Source organism: Vulpes vulpes, chromosome 2 (genome assembly GCF_048418805.1).
Source record: "Vulpes vulpes isolate BD-2025 chromosome 2, VulVul3, whole genome shotgun sequence".
Taxonomy (NCBI): Eukaryota; Metazoa; Chordata; class Mammalia; order Carnivora; family Canidae; genus Vulpes; species Vulpes vulpes.
The window spans coordinates 46,794,410-46,806,890 of NC_132781.1; the positions used below are offsets into that span (position 1 = coordinate 46,794,410).

Here is a 12,481-nt window from a genome sequence, read left to right on the forward strand (position 1 = left end):
GTATGTCTGCTTAAGATCAGGGTGCTAGTGGCCTGATAACCTGGGAATGGCCAGAGAGATCCTGACAGTTGGGGAGGGCCACTCACCTCTTCCCTGAAGCCTCTGTGATGGGGCTCAGGTCTGGACAGAAGACTGCTGACAGCCTGGGGCGTGGATGGGAAGGGTTGCCCAATAGGATTGGGCCAGGCTTACTGAGTTGGTCTCCATGCCCTAGGAGGAGCCTGGTTCAGCAGGCAGAGGGGCAGGAGCCCAGAGCCACACCCCCCCACCCCACAGAGAGGGTTCCTCAGTCTGTCCCCTTGCCAACCTGTTCTTGGTAGCCTTTCCCTCCTTGTGTCTTTGGCCAGGGCTCTGGGCTGAAATGTGTCCTCCCTGCACGTTCAGAGATGCCCCAGCCCCCTGGACACTGTGGGATGACCTGAGGGAGGACTTCTGGTCCTCGCCTCAGGTGAGGGAGTGTCCAGTTTTCATCAGAGTGGGGCATGGGTCCAGTTAGCCACCCCTGGGGCTGGACCTCCTGCTGTGGAGCCCTGTGGCACTGGGGTACGAGTCACAGCTGGAACCACACAGGGCCAGAGTTCTGTCTACTTCATATAAACTTGATGTGTGAAAAAGCAGAAGAGACTGTGGGAATTCTGACGCTCACCTTCACCCCCACTGTGCACTTCAGATGCCTCTGCTCACCAAGTCAGTGTTTATGGCCAGCCTCTTATGCTGCCTCATGTCTGGCACGCTTGTACTTGGTGTCTCCTGTCCCAAGCACCTTCAGGAGGTATAGCCGCGGCCACCTATTCTCCTTCCCTCCTCACCCAGCGTGTGCTCATCATCTCCCTCCTTCTCTCCTCCAGGGAAGTTCCGGTTCTGTCTGGGAGAAGGCTCCTATTCCAGCAGTTTGGGGGTGCCATTCACTACTCTGACCATCACAGGCCTGCTGCCCCACCGGCCACCTGCCCACCACTGTCCCAGTGTCCCAGTTTGGCCACACTCCTGCCTGTCCCCTTGCCAAGACACTCTGCGAGCACTTCTTCTCTGGCCAAGGCCTCGTTACACCGGCCTGCCCCTGCTCTGACCGCCTTATGTGATGTGTGTCTGGGTCATTCGTCATCTCATTCTGTGTGCAAAGGAGAGTTGGGCAAGGGGAGGATCCAGGTCGTGGGGATTTGGTCAGGGCCTAGAGAGGCAGAGAGATTGGTGAGGTGGGGAGTGGAGGCCGTTGGCAGGATGCCACACCCGGGGAGGGACAGCCCTCTGTCCTGGATGAGGCAGGTCCAGCAAATACAGTAGGTGGGGGCCGAGGGACCACTTTTCCAGAAACCAAGATTTGTAGCTGTCCTCCAAGATGTCATGGTAGAGATCAGGGTGTTGCCTCCACATTGTGCTTCCATTCTAGGAGCTTCCCTCTTGCCCATCCGCCCACCTCAGGCCCTGATGCCTGTGTGTTGTGTGTGCCACAGCTGACCAAGACAGCTGCGGTGTGTGGACGTGGCCCCGCACTCTTCCTCCACGGCAGCCTGGTGGTGTTGCTGTGGGAGGAGCCCTGGGCCCGGCTCTCCCCTCGGCGGGATGTTTGCCCCAAGAAGGGGTAGGCAGCCTCCAGCAAGAAGGAATCCAGAAAGAGCAAGCTGGTGAGCTGTGCTCTGGGGCCTTGGCTGAGGAAGACCTTTGGGCGGTGGGCTGGGGTGGGATGCAAGTCCCCACTGATATGAAGGCTCGTGGAAGAGTTACTTCAGCCTACCACTGAAGTCAGAGCTGGGGTGGGGGGCGGCGAGGGGGGATGACCTGTCTGCCTGGGTCGATGTGTGGATGCCAAATGTAGGCATGAAGAAGGAGCAACATCCCTCTGTGGCTTCTGCTCCTGGCATCTGTGGAGGGCCCAGTGCTTCCTTGAGGGCTCTTTCTAGCTGCTATGCCCTTTGGCCTTGTTGGCACTTGGTCCCCTAGTCCCCTTGGACTGTGAGTTTGTAGGCAGTGGTCAGTTGGTGGGATTTTTAGAACCTGGGCCCTAGCTGGATGCTGCCTGCCACCTGCCCCCTTGGCCAGAGCAAGCTCACTCTCCAGAGCAACCCCCCTTTGCCTGCTTGTCATCCATCCTTGCCTGCAGTGCAGAAAGTTGTTTGTACGGACTAGCCCTGGTGGAGGTTATGGCGGGTGTCCCCCTCACATAAAGCCGAGAGTCTGCAGAGCAGAGTGTTGGGAGTGTTGCAGCTTAGGGTGCACATGGGGCCTCTGTGACCCAGGATAGCCAGGGGGCCTCGGGCCGGGCTCCTGCCTCAGTGAGCAGATGGTAAGGATTTCTACCAAATGTTTTATTTGCACTGGCACCTGGGCCCATCCTGAAGTCAGAGTGGTCTCACGTCCATGTTATACTTGTTTTTGACTATTGTGATCATTTCCCCACCACTTTTGCCATCAGCACAAAACCTTGATCCTTCATCTCTCACTCACGTGGACCTTGTGGGAACCTACTGGCAGGCTGGGGGGACCTCTCCCCTCACACTATTTGAGAAATATGTTTACTAGAATACTAGTCTGGCAAAATTTCTTCCAGTGAGGTCAACAAATGTCTGTTTAGCTTTTATTAAACACCGTAGCAGCACTCACTGCTGGAATGAGGTCTGCAGATTTTGGCAGCGTTCTGTTGGCTGGGTTTCTGAAGGAACTTGAAAGGTCAAACTGCAGTAAAAAAAAACAAAACAAAACAAAAAAAAAACCCACAACTATTCCAGGTTCTGGCTTGCTGCTTGGGTAGCTAGTATTTACAGCTGCTTGGTGATTGTGCTATGTTGGGTTAGGGTCTGGGGTCCTCTGGAGTTTCCAGGTTGTCCCACCCTGTTCTTCTTGGGAACTCCAGTGCCCCGGCTACTCCTACTGCAGCACTCGCCTCCTGGGAGGGCTCTGCCCCTGCCTCTGAGCCAGTGGCCAGGGATGCTGGGTGTGCCCAGGTATGGGCATGTTCTCTACAAAACAGACCTGAGAAGTGGTCTCTGCCTTCTGTGTGCTACCAGGGGTACACTGGGCACGGTCTGAAATGTCCCTCCCCCTGGGCCCTGTCTTTCTGTCTCTAGAAAGCCCAGCCCATCTATGGCTTCTAGAGTATACATGACCAAGTCCTAGGGCTGAGGGGGAGGAGGAGAACAGGGAGTGGGCAGTCTCCTCTCAGCCCTCTGGACCATGGGGCAGGCAGCTTGGGGCCCTGGAGGCTGCTTCCCCCACTTTCTCTTGCATCTGCTCTGTTCCAAAGTTTCCTTTTATTGCTGCGCCCAATCTTGGGGCTCAAAGATTTGCTCAAGTCTCCTTGGTCCCTGTGACCAGACTCATCCTGATGGTGCTCATGCTGGTATTTGAGACACTCTGCTTGTGACACTCTGGGAGGAGAAACTATACATGTCAGGCTCTGTAGGGTACTGTGTGCCTCTGCTCATTGGTGCTTAAGAGCAGATGAGATAGAAGATCTGAGCTAGAGTTTTTAGTGAATGGAAAATGATGAATGAATGAAAAGTGAGTGAAAAATATTCTGTGGTTCAGCCTTGTCGACATCATGTTAATGTCCAAGCTTTCTGGGACCCTTCGGACATCTAATCCATTCATATTCTCATCCAGCTGAGAAACCTCAGCCTCTGTGAGAGAAAAAAATTTGCGGGAGGTCTCACAGCCAACAAGTAGCAAAGCTGGGATTGGAACCCACAGCCCAGAGCCCTTCCTTTTACACCACTACACGGTTGGTTGAACGGGTGGCTGCATTTGCTGGGGCCCTGGGTTCTGGAGGAGCCAAGTTAGCTGGTGCCCGGGCACCAGCTGGGAGCTGTGCGCAGCAAGGTAGGGCCTCAGTCTCTCTTCATCAGGAGGGGTATGGGTTCAGATTCCCAATGAGGGCCCTGGGGTTTTGGGTGCTGCTTGAGCAAAACAAATGAGGAGGGAAGGAGATTTCAGAACCGCAGTTCCTCAGCTCTGATCTGCGATGGGGGTGGAGGCCAGGACAGAGGAGTTAGCCAACCCGCAGTTTCTCCTTAAGTTCAGAAGAAAAGTGGTAACAGAAAACTGTCCTGTTCTCCCCGGTCCTTAAACAAATGTAGTTAGCAAAAAGTGTAGGCTGCTGTGCCGAAGCGCGACGAGAGCCAGTGTCACTTTCTTACCCTGACTGGTCAAGGTGCCAATGCAAACACTACCTTCTTCATTTGATTCTGAGTCAACAGAGACCGTCTGTTTTTGGGGAACAGCCAGGGGCCAGGTGGGTGGCTGGGTCCTGCTTGGGATGCACAGCTTCTCAAGTCTCTTGCTCGCTTTCTCCAAGGTGAGAGTGGGTCAGTGGGGTTTGCCAAGGCTGCCAAGGAACATTCTGTAAGCCCACTGTGTGTTTTACCATGAGCCCCTTGCCCACCCCAACCCACATCTCCCTCCTTTCAGCCGGGCCGCCTGGCCCTTTGGGGGGACGGAGACCCCCCACTAGGGCCAAGGCCGGCGGAGTCCTGGTTGGTGAGAGGCTGTGGGGCAACCGCTCTGCCCTGGGGAAAGAGTGTTTGGCTGGAAGACTGGAATTGAAATGCCATCATCTTTGATTTTGTACTATTTCTACTTGGAACCGTCAGTTCCTCCTCACTCCTTAGCATGTGTGCCAGCTCTTCCCTGTCATGGGCGTCACCCTTCCACACCCCCTGGGGCCTGACGCTCCAGTGTGAAGACGTTCCTCTGTGTGATAGAACCTGCGAGTGTAGCTTGGAAATGGTGATCCGTGTGGTGACTTTTCTTTTTTTCCTCTTCTTGAGGAGGTGATTTGTAGAACCCCGACTGCCTAGGTAATGTAAATACTGTACATTTAATTTATTGCTATGGTAGCACATTGTATTTGTTAATGTATAAAACAAATTCTAAAAGGTCGACAAATGTATATTTTGTTGCTTAAATGTGTCTTTGCAAAAATTGACAATAAATAACATATTTTGTGTCCATCCTTGTTCAGACTTCTTTGCTCAGGGCCCCAAGCCCTGAGCAGCATCTTTCATCAGAGGTTGAATCCTGGCAGCCCCCGTATCTGCTGCCCGTAGATGTGTTACTGTGGCCTGAAGAGTGTTTTAAAATACTTGAATTAGTTGCCAGTATTTAGAAAACAGTTGATATTTAGAGCACAATTAAAATGAAAAAACAAAAACCCGACCTAGAAATGTCCTATAAAATCTGAATTTTCTGCTTCTCTTAAAAAATCAGATGGTGGATCCACTCTGTGGGAGGGGCACAGATTGGGCCACGGTGCCTAGAGGCTACCCCTCTGGGAGACCTGAGCCACTGCAGGCCCCACCCTTCTCTGTTCTTTACACCTGGAGCACTTCCTTCATTCCTGTTGTTTGCTGGCCCCTGTAGGCATCTGAGTTTGAGGCCCCTGCTCTCCACTGATCTGTCTCCATCCTGTCAACTTTCTGTCTTCCGGCCACTCTGTGTCTGCATTCCCAAGTCCTCTCAAGGACTCTTCTATGATTAAATGCCCTCTCTCCTACCTACCTTTGACTCCCAAATGGCTGTGTTCTTATGTACATTTTGCTTTACAATGTTTGGATGTAGGTTTGCAAATAATCTCTGTATTTTTCCCCCCTTAAGAAATTTGAACACAAATTCAAATTTGGGATTGAATTGTGGGGCTTGGTTTTGTGATCTTGAGCAAGGTACTTCTCTGGGTTTGCATTTTCTTTTATGTATAATCAGAAAAATAATCTACAAGCAAAGCATGAGGATAAAGTCAGTTCATAATGGGGAAAGAACTTTGAAAAAACTCAGGTGTTAGTCAAGCACCAGGGGTTCAATAATAATTGTTATTATAATAACAGCAGCTGCGGGTTTTACTTACCATGCACTCAGGTCCATAACATGATGTACTAGTGCCTAAAAACCACAACACCAAGCAAAATTGCAAGTGCGGGCCTCTTGGGAAGTAGGGCTGAGGATACAACACTCAAAAGTGTTGTCAGTGATACATACAAATGAAAAAGTTATGGAAAGGGCAGCCCGGGTGGCTCAGCGGTTTAGCACCGCCTCCAGTCCAGGGTGTGATCCTGGAGACCCAGGATCAAGTCCCGTGTCAGGCTTCCTGCATGGAGCCTGCTTCTCCCTCTGCCTCTCTCTCTCTCTGTGTCTCTCATGAATAAATAAATTTAAAAAATTATGGAAAATGATAGCACGGTTTTACATATGTTAAATGATTAAGAAACAAATACTACAATCAATACAGCTTTTTACTTTGTAACAGACCTGAGGTTTGTGGACTGCAGCTTGCAGGTTCTTGGGAAGAGGTGGAATGAGAGTTCTCTGCAGTCGGACGGACAGTGGGATCCCCAGATGTGGCTGTGTGAGGCTCGCAATGCAAGGTGTGCTGGGTGTGTGGGGTGTGTGCTGGTGATCTGTGTGCTCCCACGCAGCTCCATGCAGCTGGGTGTGGTCTCCCGAGGTCACCTAGTACCTCTGGTGGATGAATCGCATGATCAGACGTGCAGTTTGTGAAATCCTCCAATGCCCCCCTACTCTATTGATTGCGTTGGGTCAGATTTCCATTTTCAAAACAAGTGTTAGAGCAGGAGGACTGTACTATCTCATCTAGGCACCCCAGTGCCCCGTTGAGGCAGGTGCTATTACTGTCTTTATTTCACGTAAGGAGTCAGAGATTGCAGTTTGGAACCTAAATGATGATGCAGATTTGCCTGGACGTGCTGCCTTCGAGAGGAAGGTAAGCTTCGGACTGTGGGGTCTAGATGCAGCAGGGTGCGCCCAGGACACTGTGCCCCAGCTGTCTCCCGTTGCCCTGCCGGCTTGGAGGTGCTGTTGTGCAGCCCACGTCTGCAGCTTCCTGGGCCGCGGTCGCCGCACCCTGGCTGTGCGCTGCCTCACGGGAGCCCCGTTCCTCAGAGTTTCTGGTTCCGGCTCTTGAATCTCCAGGACAGCCAGTGAAGGTGCATCTTTCACACGGACCCCCCACACCGTCTGCCCCACCGATTTGGATTTGGCTGTTTCCGGGGTTCCAGCCTTCTTCCTTGAAGCTGGGGGATCGCCGGCTCCCCAGAGCCCTCGGAGAGGTGGGACGCTTTCTAGCTGTGGGGCGAAGTGCCAGAGGCCCGAGCGGTGTTCAGGCGGGCCAGTTACTGTCCCTCCAAACCTCCAGACCTGCCCAGGCTCCGCAAGCTCGCCCTTGGGGTCCTGGGTTTATGTGTCCCGCCCCACCCCACCCCCACCCCCGCCCCGGATGGGGCCCAGTCCAGGTGGAGGCTCGTTCCCAATCGCCTGAAACCTGTCTCCCCCACCTCGGCGTCCAGCAGCCCAGGGCAGTCATTGAATGTATGGGGGGCACAGGAAACGCTTTCCTAAGGAGCCTGCTCAGAACATGCTCGGGTTTTCTTTCAATCTCGTCTTTCCAGTGCCTGCTGTGTCCAGTGGTGCTACCAGCTGTGCTTTGACCTGGCAGTCTTTGCCCTTGGGGGTGAAGGATGGGTTCTGGTAACAACCCACACAGTCCAATTCCAGAACTTTGCTGTAGCTATCAGCTATGAAAACCGTTTCATTTCAGTTCAGACTCAGTCCTGTCTGATTGATTGAAATATTTTTTTTTAAGATTTTATTTATTCATGAGAGACAGAGGCAGAGACATAGGCAGAGGGAGAAGCAGACTCCCTGTGGGGAGCCCGATGTGGGACTCCATCCCAGGACCTGGGATCATGCCTTGAGCCAAAGGCAAACGCTCAACCACTGAGCCACCCAGGTGCCCCTGCACTCAATTTTTATTTATTCAGGAGAGAGAGGGAAGCAGAGGGAGAAGCAGGCTCTTCGAGAGGAGCCCAATGTGGGACTCAATCCTGGCACTCTGGGATCGCTCCCTGAGCCCAAGGCAGATGCTCAACCACTGAGCCATCAGCGCGTCCCAGTCATGTCTGTTTTAAACTTCAAATCACATTCAACTCAAAGCCCCCTGCCCCGCAGACCCTCCAGAAGAGGCTGGCCAGTGGGCCTGGAGTTTGGTTCAGGGTGTGGCAAGGGTGCCCCACTTGACCAAACTTCAGTCAGGCTCCTCTGAGCCCTCTGGTCACCGAGATGGTAACCTCAGCCTGTGTTTGGCAGGCCCAGCCCAGTTTTAGCAAAGAATCCTGCTAAACGGGCTTCTTGAGAAGTTCTGCACTCTTGGTATCCAGTTATGCTGTCCCCCCACCCCCACCCCACCTTGCTACCCACCAGGTTTTTCCTAGCAATTTTCCATCCAATTCCTCACCCTGCTCATTGGCTGCAAGTCCCCAGCTGTCTCTTTCGTGTTTGAAGTGGAGTTCAGTCTCTGCCCCGTTACAATAGTCTTGCATAAAGTCATCCTCACCTGTTGAACTCTGGTGCAAGTTTTCTTTGACAAGAGGCTCATCTGTCCCCCACCCATTCCCCTCCTCTGCTCTTCCACACCAGCACTGCGGTGGGGGAGAGACCTACTTTGAGATTGCCCCTGAAAGAGTAACTCATGGGTGTTAGCATGGGTGCTCGGCAGAGCGGACCTGAGACAGGAAGGAAAAATAGAGTCAGGAAAGGCCCATGAGAGAAAATGGGGAGCTCTGTGCAGACAGCCCACTGAGCTGACCCCACTGCAAACACAGGTCTGACCCGAGTGGAGGAGATGGGAGGTCGGGAGTTCGGGTGGCAGCATCTTTGGCATCAGTCCAGTTCTAAGAAAAGTTCAGCAAGGCCACTGGGGAGTCCACTAGCCAAGGTCATCCACCGGGGGAGCCCCACATATCACAAGAAGGAGCCCCAAATTACTACCCTTGCTGCACCCAGCCATGGGGCAGGAGTGGCCTGTGGGAAGTCTGGTTTTGATGTGAGCCGTGGAACAGTGATGGATTTCAGAGTGTTGCACCCAGGACCACCAGGCAAGTATGCCCTGGCCATTGGAGACCTGGCACATGAACTTGCCCTAGTTTGGGTTGGTTACAGTTTATCATCATTTGTGGGTAGGTCCACATTAGTGGAGGGGGAGCGTGAACCTTCTCTTGTTATTCTTTAATACCAACCTTCCATTGGCTATTTTGCTTGTCAGGCATTCAAATGCTGCTGGGTTTTTTGTTTTGTTCTTAAATATTTTATTTATGTATTTTAAGGGAGAGAGCGCAAGCCAGGGGAGGGGCAGAGGGAGAGAGACTCTCAAGCAGCCTCCACGCTGAGTGTGGAGCCTGACGTGGAGCTCCATCTCATGACTCCAAGATCATGACCTGAGCTGAAATCAAGAGTCTTATGCCCAACTGACTGAGCCACCCATGTGCCCCCAAATGCTGGTGTTATGTCACAAGTCCCCTGTCATGAGAGATGGGTGGCTCAGGAATGGCTGGGCCCATTCCTCCCCTTCCTCAGTTCCTGCTTGAAGACATCTACCTACAGCCTCCAATTAATGGTCCAAGAGCTTCAAGCTCTGCTACCAAGTTGGTTTCCACTCAATTCTCAGGCTGTTTTCTTATCCTCCTAATGCCAGCAGCTACCAACGTCTGCTGCTCTATGCCACATCCTAGCACTGTTTATCTTCACTCTGCATCTACCTTCTCCCTTCTCCAGACCCCTGTGGTCTTAGCAATGTTAAGACAATCACCTCACCATGACCCGCTGGAGCATGAGGTTGGAGGCCCCTCAGTGTTGGAGGAATAGAGATGGATAAGTCAAATGCTCTCCCTCCTTCATGGAGCCAGTCCTCCTCTTAGATTAGAAGGAATGAGGTGGGGTGTGGGTTTCATAGCTGGTTCTCATGAAATGGTGCTTTCTGCAAGGCTGATGAGGCTTCTTGGCTGGCTCCAGTGACTCCAGTGGTTCTCTGAATTTGAAATGTGAATTTGGTGGGCCACTGCTATGGCCCATTCAAACATGTGCCCTCAAACTTTTAATGTTGCACCTTGTGTTCCCATGGTGGAGTAGGGGCCAAGGGTAGGCTGCCCCAAGACAGACCATTTTGGCACAAAGATTATTGTAAGCTCAAGGCAATCAAGACCCTACGGCTTAAGAGAAACTTTTGCCCCTCCCCTTAACTACATAGAATAAGGGTTAACTCCCAGAATAAGGGTTATTGGCTGAGATAAATTTATCTGAATGACCTATCTGTGCAGCTGGCCAAAAATCTGTTTTCTCATTGTCCCATGAAGTGCATTCCTTTCCTCAGAAGTCCCAGGCCTTCTCCTTAGCTCAGGATGACATGTAGACCTCATTTTGCCTAACTGACTGTCTTTGGAATTTCCATGCCTGTGTGGATTCCCCTTACATACACTATTAAATTTGATTTTCTCCCATTAACGTGTCTCATGTCAATTCGATTCTTAGTCCGGCTAGAAGGACCTTTGAAGGGGACATGAATCCTTGCTCCCCAGCAGTAGGCACTGTTTCTGGGAACCACGGTTAAGTTCCAGAGCTGAACTCTGAAATAATGGCTATGACACCTAAGGGCAGAGATCCTTGGAAGGGAACTTTTGATTTTTATTTCTGCAGGCAGAGGTAATACCTGCTGGAAACATCAGGGTCTCGAGGAACTTTGTGGAAGGTTGCCCCTAACTTCAGCCCCTTCCGCTCTGGGAACAGGATACTGCTCCCATCTGGGGAAGCCTTCTTCTCTAGCAGTTCAACTTTAGGGTGCGTAAAAATCACCTGGAGAGATTGTTAAAATGCAGATTGTTTGTTGGCAAATTGACTCCAATAAAAAATTAAAAAAAAAAAAGCAGATTGTAGGCGCCACTCCCAAGATAAGAATCCAAGTGGGCTGAGTGGGGCCCAGCAACCTTGCATTTTTAATGAGTACCATGAGTCTGATGCAGTGTTTTGCTTCAGGAACCACTGACCCAGTCTGCAGAGTCTGTGGATGTCTCTCCCCTACGATGGTGGCCTCAGGCCCAGTGAGAAAGAGGTAGGAACAGCAAGGGTGGGGGAGTTGACTGATGCCCGTTCCACAACTAAGGAGATTGTCATTTTCACAAATGTGGAAGAAATGTCTGTCACAAGACATGGGATCTTGCAGGACAACGAAAGGGGATCACCAGCCAGAACAGAACAGAGGGTGCACATACACCATGAGGCTTGTAAAGAGTACTTTCCGATGAACGTGGATTGTGACCGTGTAAACAAGGGTGTCCTACAATGAGAAACACCAGATCAGATGAGCTTTATGCGGGAGGCAGGAGGAATTTGGTGAAAGAAAAATCAGATGCTGAGAAAATTGAAAATTAAATTAAAATTAAAAATTAAAATACAGCTAGAACATCTTCCTCCAAACCCAAACAAATGAAAGATGTGACTTGAGAGCCTAGAAACATTATGGCAACCCGGGAACAAAGCGGAGCTTCTGGAAGCTGCTGGAGGCATGCCCCATGGGTGGGATATTCCCTACCACAGATGATGTTAAAGGCAAAGTAATCTAGTAACTACTGTTGTGACCAAGATTGCGAATCCGAGAAACCACTGAGGAGCCAACCCCGATGCAAGCGCACGAGAGTTTATTACAAGCTCCAGCTTGGGTCCAAGTATACCCGGCACAGCGGAGCAGAGACTTGGACCTCGAAGTGGGTTACAGCTGGGGTTTTTATAGGCTGGTCTAGGGGATTTTCAGAAGGGGTGGAGGAATTTCTCAAGTTCTGTTTACATTCTGATATGGGGCTTTCAAGGGCATTGAGCTCTGTTCTCATTCTAATAGGGGACTTTCTATCATGGGGGTGGGCTCTGTTGTCTTTCTGATATGGGATTCCCTGCCAAGGACATTGAGGACATTCTGCAGTTTTTCCCCGTAAAGTTCAGCTCTTATTCACAGGGGCCTAAGATGGCTGTACTTGTGCTAATGCTAAACTTTAGGTGGGATGGCCTTGATTTTTCTCCGCCTCCACACTAAGGTGGGTGAAGAATGTGGCTGCTGACCTGACTCCAACAGGTGGAATAGTTACACCAAGCAGCCCGCATATGAGGACCAATAAAACAAGCGGCATAAGCAGCCCCCCATCAAAGTGCTGTACGAATGATGATTAGACAGGAGTGAGACTGCGTCACGGAAGTGAGCGGTGCTTTATGCAAAAGATGGTAGAAAACCTGCCCAAATTATTAGATCCGATGGCTTGTACTAATCCCCTGCACGACAGCACATAAAAAATATTAAGTATAAGACTGGCAAGGAAGTCTTTATAGCCTTGCTCTAAATATCAATTCGTTGGTTTTACAAGAACTCAATACCCCTAGGGAATCTGAGGAAACGTCCAAGGAAAGTGAACAACGGGGCCCAGATGACATCCAGCCGCACCGCCTGAGTGCAGGAGTGACTCCAAAGGAAAAGGATTTTAACTTGTTTATTTATTTGCCCCAAGGAAGAGTGCTTCCGGAAACCGGCAGGGTAAAATCGCCACAGGTACAAACAACTGTAACTGATTTCAACGACCCGGCAATGATAAAAATTATTAACTCAAGATTTTAATTCGGGGACTTCTCATTGCTGGCCTGTATTGACTAGGATGACTTTGTT

The 12,481-nt window shown here is 51.1% G+C and overlaps 1 protein-coding gene across 21 annotated transcripts in view; it reads left to right on the top strand.

Annotated features, from left to right (window-relative positions):
- Window positions 1-4,946, top strand: part of RAP1GAP2 (RAP1 GTPase activating protein 2) — a 229,796-nt gene extending 224,850 nt beyond the window's left edge. For all 21 annotated transcript variants that reach the window (XR_011999763.1, XR_011999759.1, XR_011999762.1 and 18 more), the window contains one exon: window positions 849-4,946. The gene's annotated coding sequence lies outside the window, so the exon portion shown is untranslated. The remainder of the gene's footprint in view (window positions 1-848) is intronic.
- The last annotated feature ends 7,535 nt before the right edge of the window (window positions 4,947-12,481 follow it).